This window comes from Cupressus sempervirens, chromosome 11 (assembly GCF_028749045.1).
Source record: "Cupressus sempervirens isolate cs-2001-9-10 chromosome 11, ASM2874904v1, whole genome shotgun sequence".
Taxonomy (NCBI): domain Eukaryota; kingdom Viridiplantae; phylum Streptophyta; class Pinopsida; order Cupressales; family Cupressaceae; genus Cupressus; species Cupressus sempervirens.
Window position 1 is genome coordinate 401,745,095 of NC_143128.1, and position 25,691 is coordinate 401,770,785.

The following is a 25,691-nucleotide window of genomic DNA, read 5'->3' on the forward strand; positions in this document are numbered from 1 at the left end:
TGGAACAAATGTATATTGTTTAAGAACATTGCACTTTTCACTATTATTTCATGTGGATGTGGTATTAGTTGGATTTAATATTAGTTAATTTAAATTTGGCTCAACATCTTGGGATCCTTAAGGAATGTAACCTGTTATGTATGCTTATAGTTGATTGTATGTTATTACTTTCACTACTATGTGTTTGATGTGAATGGTTTTTCTTTCATGTTTTAAAAAAAAAATTGTTTGGCAAACTTAGTAAAAATTTAGGTTAATTCTTTTGGATCCCTTGGTGGGGCATTACATTAGATGCAACCAATATTCTACCTTTAGAGCTCACTTTTATAAACTTACAAAAGGTGATCAAAGATGAACAATTCCTATCTAGCATCAAAAAGAGAATCACATATGTGAATCAACTAGAAGAGAAAAGAGAAAATGTGTTAGATACAATCGAAAAGTGTTAGAAAATATGAAGAAAATATTTGACAATAGAACTCAATAGAGATATTTTTCTATTAGAGATATGGTACTTTAATGGGATAATAGAATAGACTCTAAATTATTACATAAGAAGTTTGACTCACTGTGAAGGGATCCTTTCAAAATAAAAAAGGTGTTAGGTAACAATTCCTTCCTTATGGAATACTTGGATGGTACCCCTCTACCTCTTTTCTAATGGGAAAGATCTACAAATGATTTGATCAAGTGCCCCCTCTTTCCCTTGTATATAGTTTTTTGCATTCTTTTTTTTTGTGTCTTTTCATTTGTGTTTACTCTTTTGATCATGAGCACCCAAGAATAAGGTGTCACCATGTAATTTTTTATTTGGGTAAGTGTTGTTAGTTTGTGGTAACTGATTAGGGAACTACTATTCATACTCCATAATTCCTTGGAAAAATACCCCCTATAAGAACCCTATAACAATGGATGATTTGATGGAAACCCTAGAAACACTATATGAAATGCCCTCCACTTCAAATAAGGTATTTCTAATGAAGTGTTTATTTAATATAAAGATGATAGAAGGTGGATCTATTGCAGATCATTTAAATGAGTTTAATGTTATTACTAGTAAGTTATCTTATTTGAATATTAATTTTGATTAAAAAATTAGGGCTCTCTTAATTTTTTGTTCTTTGCCTGAAAGTTGGAATGGCTTGGTGATGGCTATGAGTAATTCTATTTCTAGATCTAATACACTAAAATATGATGATGTGATTGTTGTTATTATGAGTGAGGAAACTCATAGGAAAACCTCAAGTGGATCTACATCAGAAAGTGCTTAAACACACAAAATAGAGGTAGAATGACTAAGAAAGGAAATAATTCTAGAAACCATGGGAAATCAAGAGAAAAGTCAAAAGGAAAGAGGTCTCAATCTAGAGGACCAAGAGGTTTATAGTACTATGGTAAACAATGGCATAATAAGAAATTTTGTTGGACTCAAAAGAACAATGAAGGAGATAAGATAGAAGGGAACAATGAGGCAAATGTGGTAAGTAACGAACCTGAAGAGGATGTTTTGCTTATTTATTTAGAAAGTGTTGATGATTCTTGGGTTTTACATTATAAGGCTTCATTTCATGTTACACCCCATAGAGTTTATTTTATTGATTATGTCCAAGGGGATTTTGGGCTTGTTTATTTGAGGGATAATGAACCCTCTTAGATTGTTGGAAATGGAAAATTTAAGATTAATTTGTAGAATAGGAATCATTGGCTACTACCTGAGGTAAGACATGTTCCAAGGCTAAGTAGGAATTTAATTTCAGCAAGGCAACTTAGTGATGAGGGTTGTGTAGTTACTTTTAATAATAAAAAATGGAAGGTTTCAAAAGGATCCCTTGTAGTATTAAAATGTGTTAAAGTATGAGCCTTATATCTTTGTACAGGTCATATTATTCCTTCTACTTTGATTGTTTCAGAAGAAAATGAATGTTTATGAACAATTGTTGCAATTAAGTAGGGAGAAGAAAAAATTATTGTAGATTCACATATAGCATTATGGCACAACAAACTTGGGCACATGAGTGAGAAAGGTATGAAATTAATTCATTAAGGAAAAAATACTAGGTATAATGTGTTAATATGGATTTCTGTGAAAGTTGTGTGTATGAAAAACAAAAGAGAGGGATTTTTGTGAAGAGGGGGAAGGAAAAGAAAAGTGAGAGATTAGAGCTTGTGCACAGATATATGGGGACCAACTTAGGTATCTTCTCTTGGTGGCTCTAATTATTATGTTACATTTATTGATGATGAAAGTAGAAAAGTATGGGTTTATTTCCTTTGACAAAAATCAAATGTATTTCAAACTTTTAAGAAGTGGAAATGTTTAGTTGAAAATGAAACTGGTAAGAAACTAAAATATCCTAGATCTGATAGTGGTGGTGAGTATTGCAATCATGAATTTGAATATTATTGCTCCACTAGTGGTATTCATAGATAGAAAATTGTTCCAAGGACTCCACAGGAAAATGGAGTGGATGAATGCATGAATAGGATAATAATGGAGCATACAAGGAGTATGAGATTGCATGCAAAGTTTCCCTTAAACATGTGGGTAGAGGTTGTCAATATGATTGTATATTTGATTAATAGATATCCCTCTACTCTTTTGGGTTGTAGTATTCTAGAGGAAGCATGGGCTGGAAAGAAGCTAAGTTATTCTTTTCTCAAAACCTTTGGTTGTGAATCATTTGCACATATAGATTTTGAAAATAGAACCAAGCTAAAAGCTAAGTTGTAGAAATGTATATTTGTTAGATATGGAATTGATGGATTTGGTTATAGGCTTTGGAATTTTTAAAATTGTAAAATTCTAAGAAGCAAGGATTTCATACTCAATGAGAAAGTGTTATACAAAGATTTGTTGAAGCAACATGAGAAGAAAGAAGATAATTATGTAGTGTTCGATGACACTCCAAAAGATGATGTTCCAACAATTCCTCATGATCTACAACTATCACAACAACAAATACCATACACCCTAGTGAATGTTATATGGTCAACAAGGCTATGTACACCTCCAAAAATATTTTATCCCTTCTTGTACTCTATTTTATTAATAGATGCTAGTGAACCTAAATGTTATGATGAAGTTGTGCAGGTGGATACTAAGATTTAGTGGGAGTCAGAAATGGAAGACGAAATGGACTCCTTGCTGAAAAATAAGACTTGGGATTTATGCAAGTTGTTTGTAGGTAAATAGGCTTTATAGAATAAATGGGTTTATAGGTTGAAAGAAGAGGATGGAGTTAAGAACATCTTTAAAGCTAGATTAGTTGTAAAAGGATTTGCATAGAAAAAGGGCATTGATTTTGATGAGATATTATCTCATGTTGTAAAAATAACTTCTATTCACACTATTTTAAGTATTGTGGCTACTAAAGATTTATATTTGGAGAATCTTGATGTTAAAACAACATTTCTTCATGGTGATTTGGATGAAGAGATATATATGACACAACCACAAGGATTTGAGGTCAAAAGTAAGGAGAACTTAGTGTGCCAATTGAATAAAAGCTTATATGGCTTGAAGAAAGAACCTCATCAATGGTATCTAAAATTTGATAGTTTTTTTCATGAGCATGGATACAATAGGTGTCATTTATATCATTGTATGTATTTTAAGAGGTTGGATGATGACAACTACATTATTTCATGTTTATATGTTGATGATATTCTTGTAGTTGGGTCTAACATGGATCACATTAAGGGGTTGAATGCTAGTTAGCACATTCATTTTCTATGAAGGATTTGGGGTAAGAAAAAAAATCCTTGCTATAAAAATTTGTAGAGATAGGAAGGAAAAAAATTTACTTCATCTCGGGCTGATTATATTGTGAAGCTATTGCAATGTTTCTCTATGGAGAATGCTAAAGTTGTAACCTTTACTCGATCATTTGAAGTTGACTAAGGAGATGTGTCCAAAGACACAAGAAGAGGAGGATAAGATGTACAAAGTACTTTATGCTTTAGTTTTAGGAAGCTTCATGTATGCTATGGTATGTACAAGGCCATATATTGCACACGTGGTGGGAGTCATTAGCAGGTATATGAGTCATTCAGGGCTTGAGCATTGGAATGCAGTTAAATGGATTCTCCAATATTTGAGAGGAACATCCAATAAGTCTTTACATTTTGGGAGACTTTCTACTCATTTATCTATGTCAACTCAAATTTGGAAAGGGATATTGATACTAGGCAAAGTAATATAGGTTATGTATCTACAATTGGTGAGGCAACAGTAAGCTGGGTTTCTAGGTTACAGAAGGTGAATGATTTATCCACTATAGAGGCAAAGTATGTTGTTGCTACAGAGAAAACCAAGGAGATGATATGGCTTCGTTAGTGTCTAGTGTGGAGCCTAATTAGTCCCCAAATGGGAGTTTTTTAGTTTGTGGTCACTGATTAGGGAAGTATTGTACATACTCCATAACTTTTTGGGGGCTATTTTATTGGCATTTTTGGACTGACATGTGATAATTAATTTTAACCCTAAAGAGGCAAAAATACTTGTATAAAATGGCTTAGGGTTAGGGTTTTTCATAAGGTATGATGTGAAAATTTCTTTGTGTGGTGATATTGAGTTATAAGGGATTACAAATCATAATTAGGATGTAAAAAATAGATTGCAATAGTATTAGACTTGTTGTTTGGTGGATGTAGCCTAGGAATTGGGTGAACCACATTAAATCTTGGTGTCCTTGTTGGAAATATAGATGGAGTAACTGAGAGGGGGGGTGAATTAGTTACCACAAAATATATCCACAAATCCTTTGGATGTTTGACAAAACTAATTACTATTTTCACTCAGTAAACATACCAAAAATGTTTTAACTCGGTAAATGCAGAGTATGTTTTACTTTAGTAGATGTAACATCACTAGTAATAATTTGCAAACACGAGAGAAAAGAAATGAACACAAGAGACACCAAATTTAACATGGAAACCCAATATGGGAAAAACCACCAATGTAACTAGTTACTATTTTTCACTCTCCTAAAGTGAGCCCTGTAAGGAGCCAACCCAGTTAAAGTTTACAATAGACACTATTAGAGGTGACCTTGTTAGAGGATTTAATCACCCTATTAGGAGTGGCCTTGTAAGAGGTCTTAAAAAAATTCAATGGAACTATCACCCTATTAAAGGATTTACAACTAGTTGTTAAACCAACTCTATTAAGAGATTCAAATCACTGCTACAATGGTAAGAAAGTAACAATCAAATTACCTACTTGAAATGCAACTAAATTTTTGAATTTAGATCTTAGTTATACTTCATACTAGATCCTTCCTAATTGAATATTAATTTTCTACTCCACAAGGATAGTTAACCATCCTTCAAGTTCACTCACACACTTTCCTTCTCAATCAATCAATACACTTGCATAATACTAAAAATTACAACTTGACCTTATATTTATATCATTCAGATTGTCAGGTCAGCTCAATACAAATTACAATGACCAATAATCATTACCATAGTTGGTTGGAATCAATACTTGAAATAATTAAACTTCATATCCCAAATCAACAAAATCCTTCGATAGCTGACCCAGCTCGATAAACACTAGTCCTGAAATGATTCCCTATGTTAACAAATAGAAGCTTGGTTAACACTATGAACTTGCAAAATCCTTTGGCAATTAAGTGAACTTGGCCAATACTAACTCTGACCAACTTTCCTTCATTAACTATGAGAACTCAGTTAACATTGCTTTATGCATTAATTCTTTCAACACCTGAGTGAGATCGGTAGACACTATCTTCACAGAGTAATCTCCAAGAATGCTTGGTAGACAAGGAAAAACTGTCTTGTTGACCAAGTGAGCTTTGTAAGCACTAACTAACAACTGATATGACATTTGTGTGACATCAAAGACAACACAAAATTAGTCAATTGTATCCAACAATATCCCTTTTTGGCATTGATGGCAACACAACATGTCATAGCATAATGAAATTTGAGAACAAGACTTTCTCTGACAGAAAGTTTCTCCCCCTTTGATTTTTACCAAAAACTTCTCTCTTATGCAATAATCTCCCTCTATGAAGGAATTACATGGATTCTTCCTCAAAAATAAATTCAAAAAGATTCAGTCAAGTTTTTTATTAGTGACAACACTTATTCAGATTCTATATACAATATTTGCCAAGTACTACAGTTCAAACTGAGTAGTTTAGTGTTTGCCAAGTACTATAGTTCATACCAAGTAGGTTAGTGTTTACCAAGTACTACAGTTCAAACCAAGCAATTCAATGTTTGTTGAGCTTTACAATTTCTACTAAGTTAATGGCTTAAGTCAAGCAAAGCTAGTGTTAACCGAATTGAATGGAAAGTGGTATCTACTGAGTACAGTCATGGTAAACAAGGAATGTAGTTTATACCGAGTTACACAGTATCTACTAAGTCACTAGTGGATATAAAGTTCAAAAATACATTGAAGTGATTGGTATGGACTGAGTTTCTACTTCTACCAAGTGCATGATGATGCTAAGTAATGACAGTGGACGTCGTATATCAGAACTTCACCAAGTTAGTTTTTAGAACTCGAGTATCTACAGTTGGGCCGACTTAGTAATATTGGTGTTAACTTGTGTAATGGGAAACCTTGTAATTGGATTGATATATATAATATATCATTTCCTTAGATGACATATATGAGATAATGTGAAGAGAATGTAAGCACATGAATGTGAATTAGTAGCAAAGTAAAGTGTATTGTAAGGCCATATCAGAAGTAACAAAGTTATATCTATCACATTAAGGTGATCAGTACTTCAAGGATCTCAATCAGCAATTCAATTGTAAGTCAGGGATATACTATTTCATCCTAATAGGTGAATCAGCTTCAAATCCTACCACAAGGTAGACTTAACGGTCTTTTCTTAAATCTCTTCACTGAGTGCATACTTCATTGTATGTTTGTAAAACCTCTAACAAGGTGGACCTAGAAATCCTAATTGCTCCTAACAGGGTAGATCATCAAAAGTGATCAATGTAAGCCTTAGCTGGCCAACTTTATGCTACAATATTGAAGTTTTGTGGGTATCATCCCCACCCCAATTTTACTTTCTATTTGGAAGGTTTCTAGGTCACCAAATATTGTGTTCATGGTGTCTTATGTTTCTTAATTTTCTCATGCATGCAATAGATCAAATTTATTTTAATGCAATTAAGTTCTGAATTTGTTAAAATGTTTTGAGGTTACTAATTCACCCCTCCCCTCTTAGTAACCTAGTTAGTCTCAAATATTTTCAACAATTGGTATCAGAGCATTGTGGTTCTTAAGATAAAGTTTGATAGCTTGAGCAAAGATCAAGGACAATGGAGATATTCAGACTTGACAAAACTATTGATAATGAAAAGTTAGATCTAGAGATGGCCATAGCTCAACTCAAAAAGGCAAAAGAGCATCTTTCCCAATCTTTAAAAAGAAGGAAGGAACCTGCAAATTAGATGAATGACCACTAGTATGTTGAAGAAAAGATTGAAAATTTTCTGCCTTCAAGCAGTTTAGATGAAGCAAATGATGCAATCAAAGAACTCTTAGAAAAGAATGGTTCCCTACATGAAGAAGTAAGAAAATTAAAAATATAATAAGAAATTTAGACAATAAGATTGTGTGAAGTCTCATAATAGAGAAATAAGGAAAAAGAAGACCTAGATGTAAGGAACAATGAAATTCAAAATCAATCCCTTTAGCAAGAAAATCTTATTGATCAAATTTCCAATGAAAATGAAGAAATCATGAGTTTGAGATCTAAAAATGAAAGAATAAGGAATGATCTAAACTCTAAAAGACAAATCAATGAAAGGTTAAGGAATGACTTAAAATTTGAAAGGAAAATCAATGAAAGGATGAAAATTGATCTTAATTCTAAAAAGCAACTCAATGAAAGAGTAATGAAATCCCAAGCAGACATGGATAAACTGAATTAGTAAAATGAGTAGAATTTCTATAGGCAAAAGGGTAAGGCATGAATTGGATACAAAGAAGAAGGTAAATCCTCCAAAAAAGTTGCACAAAAGAAACAAAAACCTACCTACAATCACTATGGTAAGATAGGTCATACATAAAAAAAAAAAAATTGGAGTAAGGGTAAAGAAAAGTTTAATGGAAAATGCTACAATTGTTGTCAACATGGTCATAAAGCTAATTAATGCAAAGAAAAACCAAATTTTGAGGGCAAGTATCACAAATGCAAGAAACAAGGTCTCAAGGCATCTGAATGCATATCTAAGTAATTCAATCTAGTTGAACAATTTGTAAAGGCAATATTTAGTTAGGACTACAACACTTGGTGTAGATGTCATTACTATGGAGAATATGGACACATTGGCATGAATTGTGTTAAACATCACATGAGAAGAAAGGATACCACCATAAGATGTTACACATGTACCGAACTTGGTCATATAGCTAAGAATTGCATGAATATAGGTATAATTGAAGATTAAAAGAAAGTAAAAACAAATAGCATCAGGAAATAGATGAGACAACAATGGATTCCTAAATCTACTAAGCAAGCTAGTTCAAGTGATGATAGTCATTTCACTCAAGAAGTGGGTGACTCCACCATTTCCAATTAAGTTCTTAAGGAAGAACTAGAACTATGTCTTCAAGGTCACATCTTAAGCAATTCTAATCAAAAGGAAGTAAATATTCATATTGGTATTCAAGATACAGAAGGATCATCAACAAGATTGGTAATAGTTATCAACAAATTGACTTCTCTATCGAGCAAGGTTGGGTCATGGACTCTACCAAGCAAAGTCGAGAGTAACATAGTTATCTTTGGTTTTTGAGTTACAATTTTTCACTGAGCAATCCATACAAATAGTGGATGATAGGTTGTCACATACAATGTCATCATGACTCCTACTGTACTAAGCATTAATGGGAAGTTTTATCAAAAAGGTAGGAAAGCGACTTAATTTTCACCAAGAACTCAAAATATTGTGAACAAAGTGATTTACAATGCATCCAAGTGACTTTGAGTATAATTTTTAGTGAAGTTCTTTCGAAAAAATTTCTTAGCTTACTAATTTATCATGGCATCCAGTAGCAACAGCAATGTGAAGAAAGGTTTTGAAATGTTGGTGTGAGGTGTTGAATGGAAAGCCCCTAACTTCAAACTTGTGTCAATGATCACCAAAACCCTCGACCCAAATGGAGCTCAATCGCAGATCCCACCTAAGGTACTTCTCATAAATGATATTCAAACTCATTTTAAATGTGTAATTTAGGAAATAGGAACCCTTGAAATGGATAATGCCCTAAGTGAACTTTGTGTGAACAAAATTCTCAAACATGAACACAAATATTTAGAAGAGAAAGGTTTAACTTGTATTCCTCACTTGCCTCAGAACTTTCAAATCAAGTGGATTAGGTATATCCTAAGCCAAGTTCATAATGGTCAACTATGGTTAGAGCAACTAGTTTTGATCACAAAGAAAATGATACATCACATTACGGGTCTCCCCATGCTCACCATAGCTAAATCCACTAAAACCCTAGGTCAAGATGAGTTACAAAAGAAAATCCTAGCTAAATGAGATAGAAGAGGAATAAAAATCAGTAATATAACTTATATAGAACTAAAATTTGATATCCATGTGATAGCACACAAGATTTATAGTTTGAGCCGACTCAATAGTGTGTCATACAAAGTAGTTGACTTAGCTTTTAAGGTCATGAAGAAGAATTTGTCATATGACTTTTCAAATTTTTTGTTGAAGTAGTTGAAAAAAAATATGGAAAGCATTAGAACTTCAAAGAATAACCCATGTAAATTTGATTCATTGTTGACATGTTTGTTTTTCTATGTTCAAAAGTTTTTCCCTTCTAAAGGCACGATTTTATGGACAAAATACATGCTAGTTTAATATTAGATTAATCAATATATTGTTGAAATGGGTGAAAATTTTGTCAGCATCATGGATAACTATTTTGAAGCCTTCAAAGAAAATATGAATAATAGATTCAGGATACCAAAGAAGTTAGTTGAAGACTACAAGGATGATGTTTTCTTTATGGTAGATAGTGATAGAGTATACATCCAGGTAGTAAGGCCTAGAGTTGTGTGGATAAAACCTCTTCCATATGAGGTTAGCATTGATGAGGCTAAGGAAATCATTGAAGCCTTGGTAAATGAGCTTGTAGATCCAAAGGCAACTCACTTTGGAACTTATGATAAGGCAAAAGCAAGAATTGAACTTGAAATCAAGCTTCCATAGGCGATAAACAAAGGCAAGAGGAGGATAATAGCAGGAACCTTTCTTATGTTAACTAAAGGTAAAGGAGAAGATGTGGAAGAATTAGAAAATGAAGAGGAATTAGACAAGGAAGAAGAGCTAGCAAGGAAGAAAGGTAAGATGATTATCACCAAGCCACCAAAGCCATCCACTATAGTATTTACAAGTAGATCTAGGAAGAAAGCAGGAAAAGAAAGTAGTGATGTAATCTTCAACCGACCTCCTCTTACATTTCAAGAAAGGCTAAAGATACTAAGAGAAGGTGTTGGAATAAATAATTTTAACGTACTCAAGTATGAGACAAGAACTCTAGCAGAGAAAAAAGAAGTTGAAGATCTAGTCATGGACAAGTTGGGCAGATGGAAATTCTCTTCAGACCAGCTAGCATCACAGGTCCTTGCACTTTTGTTAGATAAGGTCAAGGTTAGATGGGAGAACACCAAGAAGATTGTCAAAGACATCTTTGCACAAACATTAAAACAATTGGTTCCCAACTTGACTCATGTTGAGGTAAATAAGGCATTAAGAGACAATGAGAACAAAATGACTTTAAAGTTCAACACTTGTTTAGTTTTGATGAAAGATATAGAGTATGTTGTGAAGAATGCTACAACCCTATGGAAAAATATATTCCATCTTCACAAATTGAGTGAATATCCTATTGAAATCAAAGATGATGGTGATGATAGTGACAAGGATGAAGACAATGATGAAGACTCTACTCAATTTGTCACCATTGATACAGATGAATATCAGGAGCTAATGAAGGATGATGAAGAGGGAAAAGAGGAAGAAGCTATAGAAGAAGCCAAGCAAGAAGAATAAGAGATTGAACCAATCAAGATAGTTGTAGCTGTCATAGCCTCACTTCCTCACTCTCTAGCAAAACTTGCAACACCATCAAGTTCAAAGACAGCCTCAACGGATTTGATTGTGATAGCCATTGATACATCAAATGTCCAATCACTCCCTGGTACCTCTTAGCCCAACACATCATTGATAGAAGTGTCTACCACTTCATCCACTGAGTTGCAGCATCCTTCAGTTACCTAGTCAACATCAGCAATGGATACAAAATGTTCTATGATTTTAAGCTCCTTAGTAGTAAGTATAGTTTTGGATTCTACAATTTTGCCTACCTCAGTTGTGCATACCTCTATAAGTGCTTCAATTGTAAATACTTCTATCAGTACTTCACTTGCAAAAATTTTAGTTTTGAGAAGTTTGGTAAAAACATCAATTTTGGATATACATAATATATCATTTCCTTAGATGACATATATGAGATAATGTGTATAGAATGTAAGCATGCGAATGTGAATCAGCAACAGAGTAAAGTGTATTGTAAAGCCATATCAGGAGTAGTAGAGTTATATCTATCACATTAAGGTGATCAATACTTCAAGGATCTCAATTAGAAATTCAGTTGTAAGTTAGAGGTCTACTATTTCATGCTAACAAGTGAATCAACTTCAAATCCTTCCACAAGGTAGACTTAACAGTCTTTTCTTAAATCTCTTTACCAAGTGCATACTTCATTGTATATTTGTGAAACCTCTAACAAGGTGGACCTAGCAGTCCTAATTGCTCCTAACAAGGCAGATCATTAGAAGTTATCAATGTAAGCCTTAACTAGCCAACTTTATACTATAGTATTGAAGTTTTGTGGGTATTATGCCCACCCCAGTTTTACTTTCTATTTGGAAGGTTTCTGGGTCACCAAATATTGTGTTCATGGTGTCTTATGTTTCTTAATTTTTTCATGGATGCAGTAGATCAGATTTATTTTAATGCAATTAAGTTATGAATTTGTTAAAAAAAATTGAGGTTACTGATTCACCCCTCCCCTCTCAGTAACCTAGTTAGTCCTAAATATTTCCAACAATTGGTATCAAAGCATTTTGATCCATAGGATAAAGTTTGATAGCTTGAGAAAAGATCAAGGACATTAGAGGTATTTAGACTTGACAAAGCTATTGACAATAAAAAGTTAGATCTAGAGATGGCCATAGCTTAACTCAAAAATGAAAAAGAGCATCTTTCCCAATCTCTAAAAAGAAGGAAGGAACTTCCAAATTAGATGAATGACCACCAGTATGTTGAAGAAAAGATTGAAGATTTTCTCCCTTCAAGCAGTTCAGATGAAGCAAATGATACAATCAAAGAACTCCTAGAAAAGAATGATTCCTTGCAAGAAGACATAAGAAAATTGAAAAGAGAACAAGAAATTTAGTCAATAAGTTGTCTAGCTCAAAAGCTATCAATCTTCCTACTAAGGTATCCAAAGTTATCTTATGGGTTGTCTCACACCTCCTTTCTTGAATAGAAGATACTCTAATTGCACAGATAGGAAGTAATGTTATGAGAATTTTACTTACAATAGTTTCTTCTTTGATTTCTCCTCCAGATGCTCTAATTGCACTAACACTAGCTTTGACTCTTTCCACATATTTGGCAATATTTTCATCTTCTCTCATTCTCATCTAATCAAATTTTCCTCTAAGGCTTTCTACTTTGGCTCTCCTCACATTATCATCACCATCATAGATGTCCTTTAGCTTATTCCACATTTCAAAAGTAGTTTTGCAATCCTTAATCTCATCAAATTCATCATAGCTAAGAGTAGATGTAATATCTATCATCATGGTGTTATGGTTCTTTTTCTCAGCAATATCTCCAACAAATAATGTAATAGTAGGAGTTGTGTATTCTTCATCAAGGTATTTCAAGCTTGAATCACCAATGGAAGCCAAATGAAGTTTCATGAGTCCCTACCATGCTGAAAAGTTGTCTCTGTTAAGCTTTGGAATTTCTATCTTGTAAGACATCCTAATCTTTAGCTTAGGTCCTTGAAACTCTTCCTACAAGCACCAAAAGCTCTGATACCAATTGTTGGAAATATAGATGGATTAAGTGAGAGGAGGGAGTTAAATCAATTACCACAAAATATATCCATATATCTTTTAGATGTTTGACAAAACTAATCACTGATGTCACTCAGTAAACATACTAAAAATGTTGTAACTCAGTAAATGCAGAGTATGTTTTACTTTAGCAGATCTAACATCAATAGTAATAATTTGCAAACATGAGAGAAAAGAAATGAACGCAAGAGGCACTAGATTTAACATGGAAATCCAATATGGGAAAAACCACCAATGTAACTAGTTACTATTTTTCACTCTTCTAAAGTGAGCCCTATTAGGAGCCAACCCAGTTAAAGGTTACAATACACACTATTAGGTGTGACCTTGTTAGAAGATTTAATCACCTTGTTAGGAGTGGCCTTGTAAGAGGTCTTAAAATAATTTAATGGAATTGTCACCCTATTAGAGGATTTACAACTGGTTGTTAAACCAACTCTATTAAGAGATTTAGATAACTACTAGAATGGTAAGAAAGAAACAATGAAATGACCTACTTCAAATGCAACTGAATTGCTGAATCCAGATCTCAGTTATGCTTCATACTAGATCCTTCCTGATCAAATATTACTTTTTTGTTCCATAAGGATATCTAACCATCCTTCAAGTTCACTCACACACTTTCCTTCTCAATCAATCAATACACTTGCATACTACTGAAAATCACAACTTGACATTATATTTATATCGTTCAGATTGTCAAGTTAGCTCAATATAGATTACAATGACCAATAATCATTACCATAGTTTGTTGGAATCAATACTCGAAATAATTAAACTTCATATCCCAAATCAACAAAATCCTTTGATAGCTAACCCAGCTCAGTAAAAAATTGGTTCTGAAATGATTCCCTGTGTTAACCAACAGAAGCTTGGTTAACACTTCGAACTTGCAAAATCCTTTGGTAACAAAGTGAACTTGGTTAATATTGACTCTAACCAACTTTCCTTTGTTAATCATGAGAACTTGGTTAACACTACTTTCTTCCATAATTCTTTCAATGCTCGAGTGAGCTCGATAGACACTGTCTTTGCAAAGTAACTCCAAGAATGTTCAGTAGAAAAGGAAAAGTTGTCTTGCTGACCAAGTGAGCTCGATAAGCACTGATTGAAAACTAATATGACATTTGTGTGACATCAAAGACAACACATAATTATTCAATTGTATCCAACAATTAGTAATCTCCCTCTATGAAGGAGCTACATGGCTTCTTCCTCAAAACAAATTTCAGAAAGATATGATAGTAAACTCTCCCTCTCTGACAACACATACCAAATTAGTATTAATGTACCTTGAGTGCTAATTCATATGCAATATTCCCTTTTGACTATGCTACATCAACTATTTGATCTTCAACTTGGTTCCTATTGATGCATCACTAAAGCTTTACTTAGTGAACTTTAGTTGGGGAATGACCCCTATCTTACCTCTTAGATATAGGAATCATCCTTAGGTAATGGTGTAGTAAATATGTCTACAATCTATTCTATTTTATGGACATATTCCAATCTAATTTCTTTGTCATGTACCAGTCCTCTAACAAAATCGTGTTTTATAACAATATGCTTGGTTTTGGAATGCATCACTAGATTCTTTGATATGTTAATTGTGCTTGTATTATCACAAAATGTGACAATTGGTTCCTTGATTTCAACCTTAATACCTTGCAACAATTGTTTAAACCAAATAATTTTAGAACAATTCATTAATGTTGCAACATATTTTGCTTCTAGCATGGATTGGGATGTGCAATTTTTCTTCTTTCTTGTCCAAGATACCAACCTTTTACCAAGAAAGAATGCTCCACCGTTGTGCTTTTTCTGTCATCAATATTTCCTACCCAATCAGCATCAAGTAAACACTTTTAGGTCCAAATTTCCTCCAAGTTTATACCATAAACCATAGTCTTCAGCGCCTTTCAAATATCTCAAGATTCTTTTGATTGCCATAATATGATTTTCTCTAGGTTTTGTCAAGAATCTTGCCACTATACCAACTGCAAGAGCAATATTAGGTCTTGTATGAACTACATACTATAATTTTCATACTATAATTTTCCAATCATTGATCTATACAAGGTTTGATCTACTTCTTTTGAGGTGTCATCTATGGTAACCTTTAATCCAATACACATGGGGGTTCCAACTAGTTTTGAATCTTCCATACCAAACTTCTTGAGTATCTCCTTGATATAATGTATCTACAATCCAACAAAGAACTTAATCTCACCAAACATAGACATTTCGAACTCTTTTTTCATTTTCTCTAAAAATTCTTTGCATAGATCATCATTCCATGTAAATAAAGTATCATCCACAAATATTTTCGCCAATACAACCTTGTTATCTGGTCCTTCCTTGATGTACAAACTACTGTTATCATTAGTTCTCTAAAAACCAATCTACATAAGGTAGTTATGTAATCCTTCATACCATGCTCTAGGAGCTTGTTTTAGACCATACAAAGCTTTGTGCAGCTTGTAAACCATGTCCCTTTTATTTGAATTAACAAAACCTTCTAATTGATCAATGTAGACTTATTCATCAAGAATACCATTGAGAAATGTAGATTTAACATCCATATGATATACCTTAATTCCTTAATGTTCTACATATGCAAGTAAGGTCCTGACACCTTCCAATCTTGCAACAAGAGCAAAATTTTCACCATAACCAATGCCTTTTTCTTTAGAGTAGCCTTTACATACCAGTCTAGCTTTGTTTCTTAATGCCTGTCCATCTTCATTTAGCTAATTTTTGAATACCCATTTAGTTCCAATCACATTTTTATCTTTAGGCCTAGGAACAAGGGTCCAAGTTTTTTTCTTCTCTATTTTCTCTATTTCTTCATTCATAGCCTCAATCCAACTTTCATTTTCCAATGCATCTTTAACATTTCTAGGTTCAAAATCAACAAGTAAACATGTACCTTTTAGCTTACTTCTTGTCATAGTACCTTTTATTTTATCTCTAATAATCTGATCAGGTGTATGATGCCTTCTGACATACTTGGCTAATATAGGTTCCTTTCCTTTTGAATGAATTGCATTGTCTTCCTCTTGAATTTCAACTTGAGACTTAGATTTTTCTATCTGTGGTTCGGATCTTTCAAACTTAGTAGGCATTGGTTTGGTAGCTTCAGACTATAACTTGGGTTCCTATGACTCAGTCTGAACTATTTGTGACTCAATAACTATACTGGGCTTGATAGATGTAACCCCCTTATTATCAAATATACCTAGAAAAGTGTCAAATTCATAGTAGACAAACCTTCTATAGTCTTTTGGCTCTTTCTTGCTTTCTTCTTCGGCCTTTTTTGCAAACTCATCAATTCTCACATGTGCACTTTCTATGATTTTGTGAGTAGACAAATTTAAACATTTATATGGCTTGCTTTTTCTAGAGTATCCTAGAACTATACCTTCATCACTTTTTAAATTAAACTTTATTTTTCTATAATCTTTCAAGATATAACATTTACTTCCAAATACTTTTAGGTAACTTACATTGGGTTTGTAGCCATACCATAGTTCATAGGGAATCTTGTCTAAATCCTTCTTTGACTGAACTTGGTTCAAAGTATGGACTGCAGTGTTGATAGCTTCCTTCCAGTATTTGATAGCAATGTTCTTTTCATTCATCAAAGTCCTTGCATAATCCATGATGGATATATTTCTCCTTTCAACTATTCCATTATGCTCAAGCGTTCTAGGGGATGATACCTATCTTTTGATTCCTCTTTCAATGCAAAAGTTGTTGAATCCATTGGAGATGAATTCACCACCTCTATCTAATCTTAAGCATTTCATTCTTTTCCTTATTTCTTTCTCTACTCTTGCCAAATACCATTTGAATTTCTCAAATGCTTCTAGCTTCTCTCTTAAATACATAACAGCCATCATTCTGGAGTAGTCATCAACAAAAAGAATAAATAATTTTTCTCCACTATAGCATTCTACTCCAATAGGTCCGCACAAATCAATATGCACAATTTCCAAGATATCTTCAGATTGATAGTTTTTGCTTTTAAAACTAGTCTTTCCCATTTTCCCAATTTGACAGTTCTTGCATAAACCAATATTTGGTTTCTTCATGCTAGGAATACCTCTTACTTTCTTGAATTTTTTTATTTTCACCATGTTATCAAAATTTACATGACATAACCTTCTGTGCCATAACCAAGTTTCTTCAATTTGAGCAATAAAATATGAGCAATCACCAAGATCAAGATACAATAGGTTACCTTTTGTTTGTTTGCCTAATCCAATCAATTTTACTTTGTCATCCAGTAGTCTTGCCTTGTCATGCTTTAATTCTACCTTGAATCCAATGTTGATAAGTTGTGCCACACTTAGTAGATTGTGCTTTAGTCCTTCAACCCAATAAGCATTGTCACATACAAGTTTATTGGTTAATGAAATATGACCCTTTCCTTTTATGCAACAAGGTTCATTGTTTCTAAACCTTACACTACCACCATCATAGTCTTCAAAGTGTTCAAACTTTGTTTTATCTCTAGTCATATGATGTGAATATCTGCTATCTATGATCCATGTGTCATTTTTACTGACATGAGAGATAAGTGCCATCTTATCTTCTTCTTCATCAAGTTCATCTTTAACAGCAATGTAAACTATTTCATCTTCACTGTTATCAGAATCCTTAGCCATAAAACAAATTTTCTTACCTTTGTCCTTGTATGATTTATGACCTTTGAAATCGTTCTTGCCATTGCACTTGTGACTTTTCTTCTCATCCTTGTTTTCTTTGTTTGGGCACCTGGTAGCAATATGACCAACTTCTTCACATGAAAAATAGATTAGGGGAACTTTAACTTTGTATTTTCCTCTACCTCTAGAATATTTCCTTGCAAGTAAAGATTCAACAACTTCAAGATCACTGTCAAAACTTTCCTCTGATTCTTCTTCACTTTTTGATTGAATGTCCTTTATTTTCTTGTCTTTCTCCTTAAGTGAAATCTTGGCCTCAAATGTAAATTCAATATTCTTGGAAGCTAGAACATAATTGTCAAAGTTGTCTAGCTCAAAAGCTATCAATCTTCCTACTAAGGTATCCAAAGTTATCTTATGATTTGTCTCACACCTCCTTTCTTGAATAGTAGATACTCTAATTATATAGATAGGAAGTAATATTCTAAGAATTCTACTTACAACAGTTTCTTCTTTGATTTCTCCTCTAGATGCTCTAATTGCATTGACACTGGCTTTGACTCTTTCCACATATTTGGCAATACTTTCATCTTCTCTCATTCTCATCTGATCAAATTGTCCTCTAAGGCTTTCTACTTTGGCTCTCCTCATATTTTCATCACCACCATAGATATCCTTTAGCTTATTCCACATTTCAAAAGTGGTTTTGCAGTCCTTAATCTCATCAAATTCATCATATCTAAGAGAAGATGCAATATCTATCATCATGGTGTTATGGTTCTTTTTCTCAGCAATATCTCCAACAGACAATGTACTAGTAGGAGTTGTGTATTCTTCATCAAGGTATTTCAAGCCTAAATCACCAATGGAAGCCAAATGAAGTCTCATGTGTCCCTGCATGCTAAAAAGTTGTCTTTGTTAAGCTTTAGAATTTCTCTCTTGTAAGACATCCTAATCTTTAGCTTAGGTCCTTGAAACCTTTCTTGTAAGCACCAAAAGCTCTGATACCACTTGTTGGAAATATAGACAGAGTAACTAAGATGGGGGGGTGAATCAGTTACCACAAAATATATCCACAGATCCTTTATATGTTTGACAAAACTAATTATTGTTGTCACTCAGTAAACATACTAGAAATGTTGTAACTTGGTAAATGTAGAGTATGTTTTACTTTAGCAAATCTAACATCAATAGTAATAATTTGCAAACATGAGAGAAAAGAAATGAACACAAGAGACACTAGATTTAAGGTGGAAACCCAATATGGGAAAAACCACCAATGTAACTAGTTAATTTTTTTCACTCTTATGAAGTTAGCCCTGTTAGGAGCCAACCCAGTTGAAGGTTACAATACACAGTATTAGATGTGATCTTGTTAGAGGATTTAATCATCCTATTAGGAGTGGCCTTGTAAGAGGTCTTAAAAAAAATCTATGGAACTATCACCCTGTTAGAGGATTTACAACTGGCTGTTAAACCATCTTTGTTAAGAGATTTAGATCACTGCTACAATGGTAAGAAACTAACAATGAAATCACCTGCTTGAAATGCAACTAAATTACTGAATCTAGATCTTAGTTCTACTTCATACTAGATCCTTCCTAATCAAATATTACTTTGCTACTCCACAAGGATATTTGACCATCCTTCAAGTTTTTTCACATACTTTCCATCTCAATCAATCAATACATTTGCATACTACTGAAAATCACAACTTGACCTTATATTTATATCATTCAAATTGTCAAGTTAGCTCAATACAAATTACAATAACCAATAATCATTACCATAGTCAGTTGGAATCAATACTTGAAATAATTAAACTTCATATCCCAAATCAACAAAATCCTTCGATAGCTGACCCAACTCGATAAATACTGGTCCTAAAATGATTCCCTATGTTAACCAACAGAAGCTTGGTTAACACTGTGAACTTGAGAAATCCTTTGGCAACCAAGTGAACTCAATTAATACTGACTCTGACCAACTTTCCTTCATTAACCATGAGAACTCAATTAACACTACTTTCTACCATAATTCTTTCAATGCCCGAGTGAGCTCGGTAGATACTGTCTTCATAGAGTAATCTCCAGGAATGCTCAATAGACAAGGAAAAATTATCGTGTTGACCAAGTGAGCTTAGTAAGAGCTAACTGAAAACTAATATGACATTTGCATGACATCAAAGACAACACATAATTAGTCAATTGTATCCAACAGTCTTGTATTCTCTTCAATGTGATTTATTATTTTTTGATATTATTTATTTTTTCATGTAATTTTTATTTCTATATATGGTTTATCCTAACAAGTGCACCAAGATGGTGTGCAAAAAAGTGGACAATGAGGAAAAAAGGTGAAAAGGCACATGACAGGATCATGTTACGTGTACTTTTCATAAAATTAAAGATTGGACTTGGCTCATTACTAAGCCAAGAAAATAATATTTAAAAAACTTGAAAATAAACATAATGCAATCACATTTTTACTTACTAAAAATGTGATTGTGTTTTTACTAGTGAAAAGAAATTTTACTTTTCCCGTGGGTTGGGCTATTTTTCATGTCCAAATCCATGAACATAGAGGTCAAACTATAAAAAATATTAAAAACATAATTTTTAAATGAATAGAGGTGATTAGTAAATAAATAGATGAGATTTGTTATCAACATATTAGTGAAAGTCAAAGGATCAAGTGCCGATACATTTTAATAGAAGTAATCAGGGTTTAAATCTCTTAACTGAGTGGTCCTAGCAGACCTTTGTAAATATCTTAATAGAATACTTACTTAGTTGTAAGATTAAATCCTTTAATCAAGGTAGATTGACTAAGTCTTGTAATCTCTTAACATGGCAGACCCCTTATAGGGTAGATCATTAGAAGTAATCAAAATTGTAGTCCTAACAGAAAAACTTTATTTATATAGTAGTGAAGATTTGTGGGTGTCATCCTTACTATAGTTTTACATTAATATTGGAAGGTTTATGTGTAACCAAATTTTTTTTATGTGTTATGAGTTACTTTACATTTTTGTAAGATATTCATGATATTAGATGCTAAATTTGATTATGCATTGCAATGAATATTCATTTAGTTAATGATATTGATGAGATAAGGGTTTATGGTGAAGCTATTAGATTTGATACTTGTTTGAAGTGTTAACTTTTTATAAATCCTGATCAAGGTATTTTTTAGTGGCTAATATTCACCAATTAGCTAATTTTAGAAAATTTTGGCCAGTAATTTGAATAATAATTTAAGATTTAATGCAACCTGAACTGCCACATTTTTATAAAATTTAGTTCTAAAATATTTAAAATCACTCAATAATTTATTTTATTAAAAAATTTAAACTCAAAGATTTGCCACACTATTTGATACATAATTAGATTTGATTCACCTAAATATTATATATCATTGGAGAAATCAAAATTAATTCACCAATAATTATCATAATTATTAGTTACTTTAGGGATATATCACCAATATTTAGTTTTCACTATTGATTTAATTATAATGTAATGATCCTCATAATATTTCATGAGGTAAAAAATGTTCAATATTGATTTGTAATATTCTATGGTGATTAAAGAACTTTTTAATATATTGAGATTTGCTAATATTTTCTACACAGAAATTATGATTCCAAAATAATCACCAATATAAATAATATTTAGAATAAAAAAGTTGAGAGATTTACTAATAGAAATCATTTTGTTTTTTTTTAATAATGAAATATTCACCATAATTTTATATCTTTTTATGGAGAAGGGTTTCTTAAAGTTTACCTTGATCTTGATTCACCTCACCTCTTCTCCCTCTGAGTATCTCACTTTCCCTATTAGATTTCCAACAATAAACATCAGAGCATTATTTCTCTTATTTGAAGTTTAATCTCTTGAGAGACAAGTTCTTGGAGATGGAAACCTATAAGCTAGGAAAGAATATTGAGAACAAAAAACTTGATTTGCATATTGCCTTGGAACAAGTCAAGGATGCCAAAGAGGAATAAGAGAAGTTGTTGGATCAAAGGAAGGAGATGGAACTCAGATAGAATGACACACAATACAAGGAGAAAAGTATTGAGGATATATGTAATAAAAGAAGATCCAATGATAGTGATGTAACCATAGAATATTTATTGCAGACAAATAAAAATATGAATGAAGAAGTAAATAACTAAAGAGATAGCATGAAGTGATATTAGTAAGGCTGTGTGAAGCCTTGGAGCAGAAGGGAAAGGTTGAGGATGGAAAAGTTTTGGTAGAAGAAAATATCACACATTTAACTACAAGATTAGTTGAAAAGTTCACTGGGGTACAAAACCTAACACATAGTCATTTTGACATGGTAAATCATTTATTGAGTATGAATCATGAGTTAGCTAGAGAGGATCTTGAGATTGTAAATCTAAAATTTGAGAATGAAAGATTAAAGAATGAATTGAAAGCTGTAAAGTATTTCATGGAATGGAAAAACAAACCTAAGGGGGCTATGAAATTACTAAATGAATTGATGAATGCACCTAGGAGACCTAGTGACACTTCTAGACTAGGCTATGTTGAGTTCCTATCAGGTGCTAAGAAAGTAGAATCATCAAATCAAGGAGAATAAAGGAATGTAAATAACAAGAAAAAGAACAAGAAGTCTACATGTTATCATTATGGAAAACCAAGCCATAAAAAAATAGATGTAGGAGCAAGATTGGTAAGTCAAACCCCAAGCCAAAATTCAATGGTTATTTCTTTAAGTGCAACAAGAAAGGTCATCAATAAAATTAATTAGATCAAAGGAAAATAAGGCACTAACAACTTCTAAATTGTAAGCCTATTGTTATACATGTCATAAGTATGGTCATAAGTCATAAGTCATAAGATTGGAGATATAAGGAAAAGAACAATTGGACACATAAAGGACAAGGAAAATCACCTAAGCAAGGTAATACAATCAACGAGGATTACAATACATGGTACAAGTGTTAGCTATGTGGTGAGTATGGACATATTGTTGCTAATTGTGTTAGAACACATTTTAGAGGTAAATCAAAAATTTGGATGAATGGTAATGTAGTGCTTTACCACTATCATATGATTGGTCATTTGAGAAGAAACTATAGGAAATGAGTACTAGGGTTCAATATTGTGCAAATGAGAGGCAAAACAATGGTTAGAATTGAAAAAATGAAAAACCAAATGAATCAAACCTAGAGAAAGAAGGAAGAAGGAAGTAATAGTGCAACAAATGATGTTGAGGTCACCCAATCCAATGGATCAAGTGATCATAATACCATAAAATAAGCATAAAGGGTATGTATGGAACTATGTTTCAAGTTGATAAATCCTACACTAGTTCCTAGCATAAGAGGTATTGAAGTCCATATCAGCATAAGTGAAGATGTACAAGGACATCCATTAATGTTTGAAATAAAGTATCGAGTTGAAAATTTGGTGATGACTGAGTATCAATTTTTCATGTCAATATGAGCTGAGTCATGACACTGACCGAACAAAGTTGTAGGTGTGTACACCAAGTTTACAAAGTAAGCCAAGATAGATGTCATGCACTTTGTGTTCACCTACTAAAATTACAAAGTATTAAATGAAAGATTATTTTTCCATTTGAATATGTATAGTCTATTTCAAGGTTCATTTTAACCTACCAGGCTATCAAATTCTTAGAAATGAAGAAATTGATTTGAAGGAGTGATTGTGCAAAGTTTCAAAAAGATTTTATAGATGCTCAAAAATAGTTTGTGCCCACTCTTTCATCACTTTTACATCCTAACTTTCCCCATTTTCTCATTTCACTAACTTTTATATTTTGGTCAACTTGACCATCATTGTGTCTTATTTCTCAACATTATATGGACATCCTTCGATATATTTTTCATAATTTTTAACTCTTTTTCAATCAAAATTCAAATTATCTCATAATCAATCCTAAATCATTTCAATATCATTATTATTTCACCATTGATCTTTTAGGAATTGTTTCATCCTTTAGTCCCTTATCAACATTCATTAATACATTTCATGTGTCCTTGGCATGTCATCATTTTCTCAATTCAATCATCAACATTGTTGAGTCCTTCAATGTCTGATCATGTTCTTATTTAATCATTTTAATATCATTGACTATGTTTTTTGATGTTAATATAATCAATCTTATCAATCAATCTAATGGCATTTACAATGCTCATTAAATGTTATATGTCATCGACCCTTGTCATGTGTCCTTGACTAGTCATCATTTCAAGTCATTCTTTTAGAGTCATTTATTTCATTTGAAATTTTCTTTTGTCCAACCCAATATCATCACATTTCATTTTCATTTTCATCATGATCCTTCAAAAGGCTTATCTTGCATTTATTTCATCATCTTGGGTAGTCAATTTACTAATTTTCCCTATAGGAATACATAACTCATACTTTATTGCTATGTCTTAGTCATTTATTTCGAATCATCTTATTAATTCATCCTCTTTTGTTACTCATTTCTAATTAATTAATATTTATTAATTAATTATTCTATTTCTCATGAATTTGAAGATTATTTTAATTTCCTAATTTCTAATTTCTATATTAGATGGATTACGAGTTTTTAAATTCAAAAATCCTAACTCTTACACATTTCTACTAATTGTGCTTCCACTCTTACACCTTTTTTTCAACCACTTACACTTTCTAAACCTTTTCTTCTAGCTTCCCTTTTATTTTCCACTTCATCAACCAAATGTTTTTACATGTTTCTATGCACATCTCTTATAATTTGTCATAATGTGCCATTTTATAACACATTTTCTAATTTTAATCTTTTAATCATGGAAAATTTCCAATTTGTGCAATTTAACTGTGATAATTTCTAATTGTACACCTTTCCTTCCAATTTTTGTATTTAGCTCTCAAACTATATAAATTGAGCCTCTCTACACTTGTTTTTCTAACCGCACTCCTAGTATTCTTATTATCATCTTGTCATTTTGCTACCATTTCTATCACATCATGTTAGGATTAACCTTAAATAGAAATAACAGTTACATGCAAATATAACCAATACTAGAAAATAGTAGATCGCATAAAAGAGAACACAAGACACCAAAATTTGACATGGTTCACCCAATCCTTGGGCTACATCCACGAACAACAAGTCCAACATTATTATAATCTAGTGATTAGAATCCACAATCCCTTATAGCTCAATACCACTAAAATAAGCTACAATATCACCATTACATTATGAAATCCCTAACCCTAAGCCTTTTTATATAAGCTTTTGCTACTTACAAAATTAGGGCTAGAATAATAGAAAACATTTAGCCAATGCCTTTTACAATATAAGAGCATTTTTGGCTTTGAGGGTGTTGCCTTCAAAAAACCCCATAGGGGCATTTTCCTCGACCCCACCCTATACTGTAATAGGGAGCACACCTAGAGCACTACCCCAAGACCCCACTAGGGCATTTCCCCTTGACAACATCTTAGGGGAAAACTCTGATAGAAATAATATGGAGAGAAAACCATGCTAAGTAAACCTCCAAGTATGATTAGGCTCCACATCACAACAATCTCCCACTTGGAGACTAATTAAACTCCACAACAATAACCTCCCACTTGGAGACTGATCATACTACTACTAATCTTATAGCTAGACCACTAGAATATATCAAACCACCCTGGACTCTACTATTTTTTTATTCTATTCAGTTGAGAAGACCAGCTAAAGCTAAAGAGTAATTCAACTTCTCCCTTGTCACTACCTTCGTAAACATATCCACTAGATTTTCATTTGTATGTATCTTCTCTAGCTTTAATTGTCCATCATACAAAACTAATTGAATTAAATGGTATTGCAA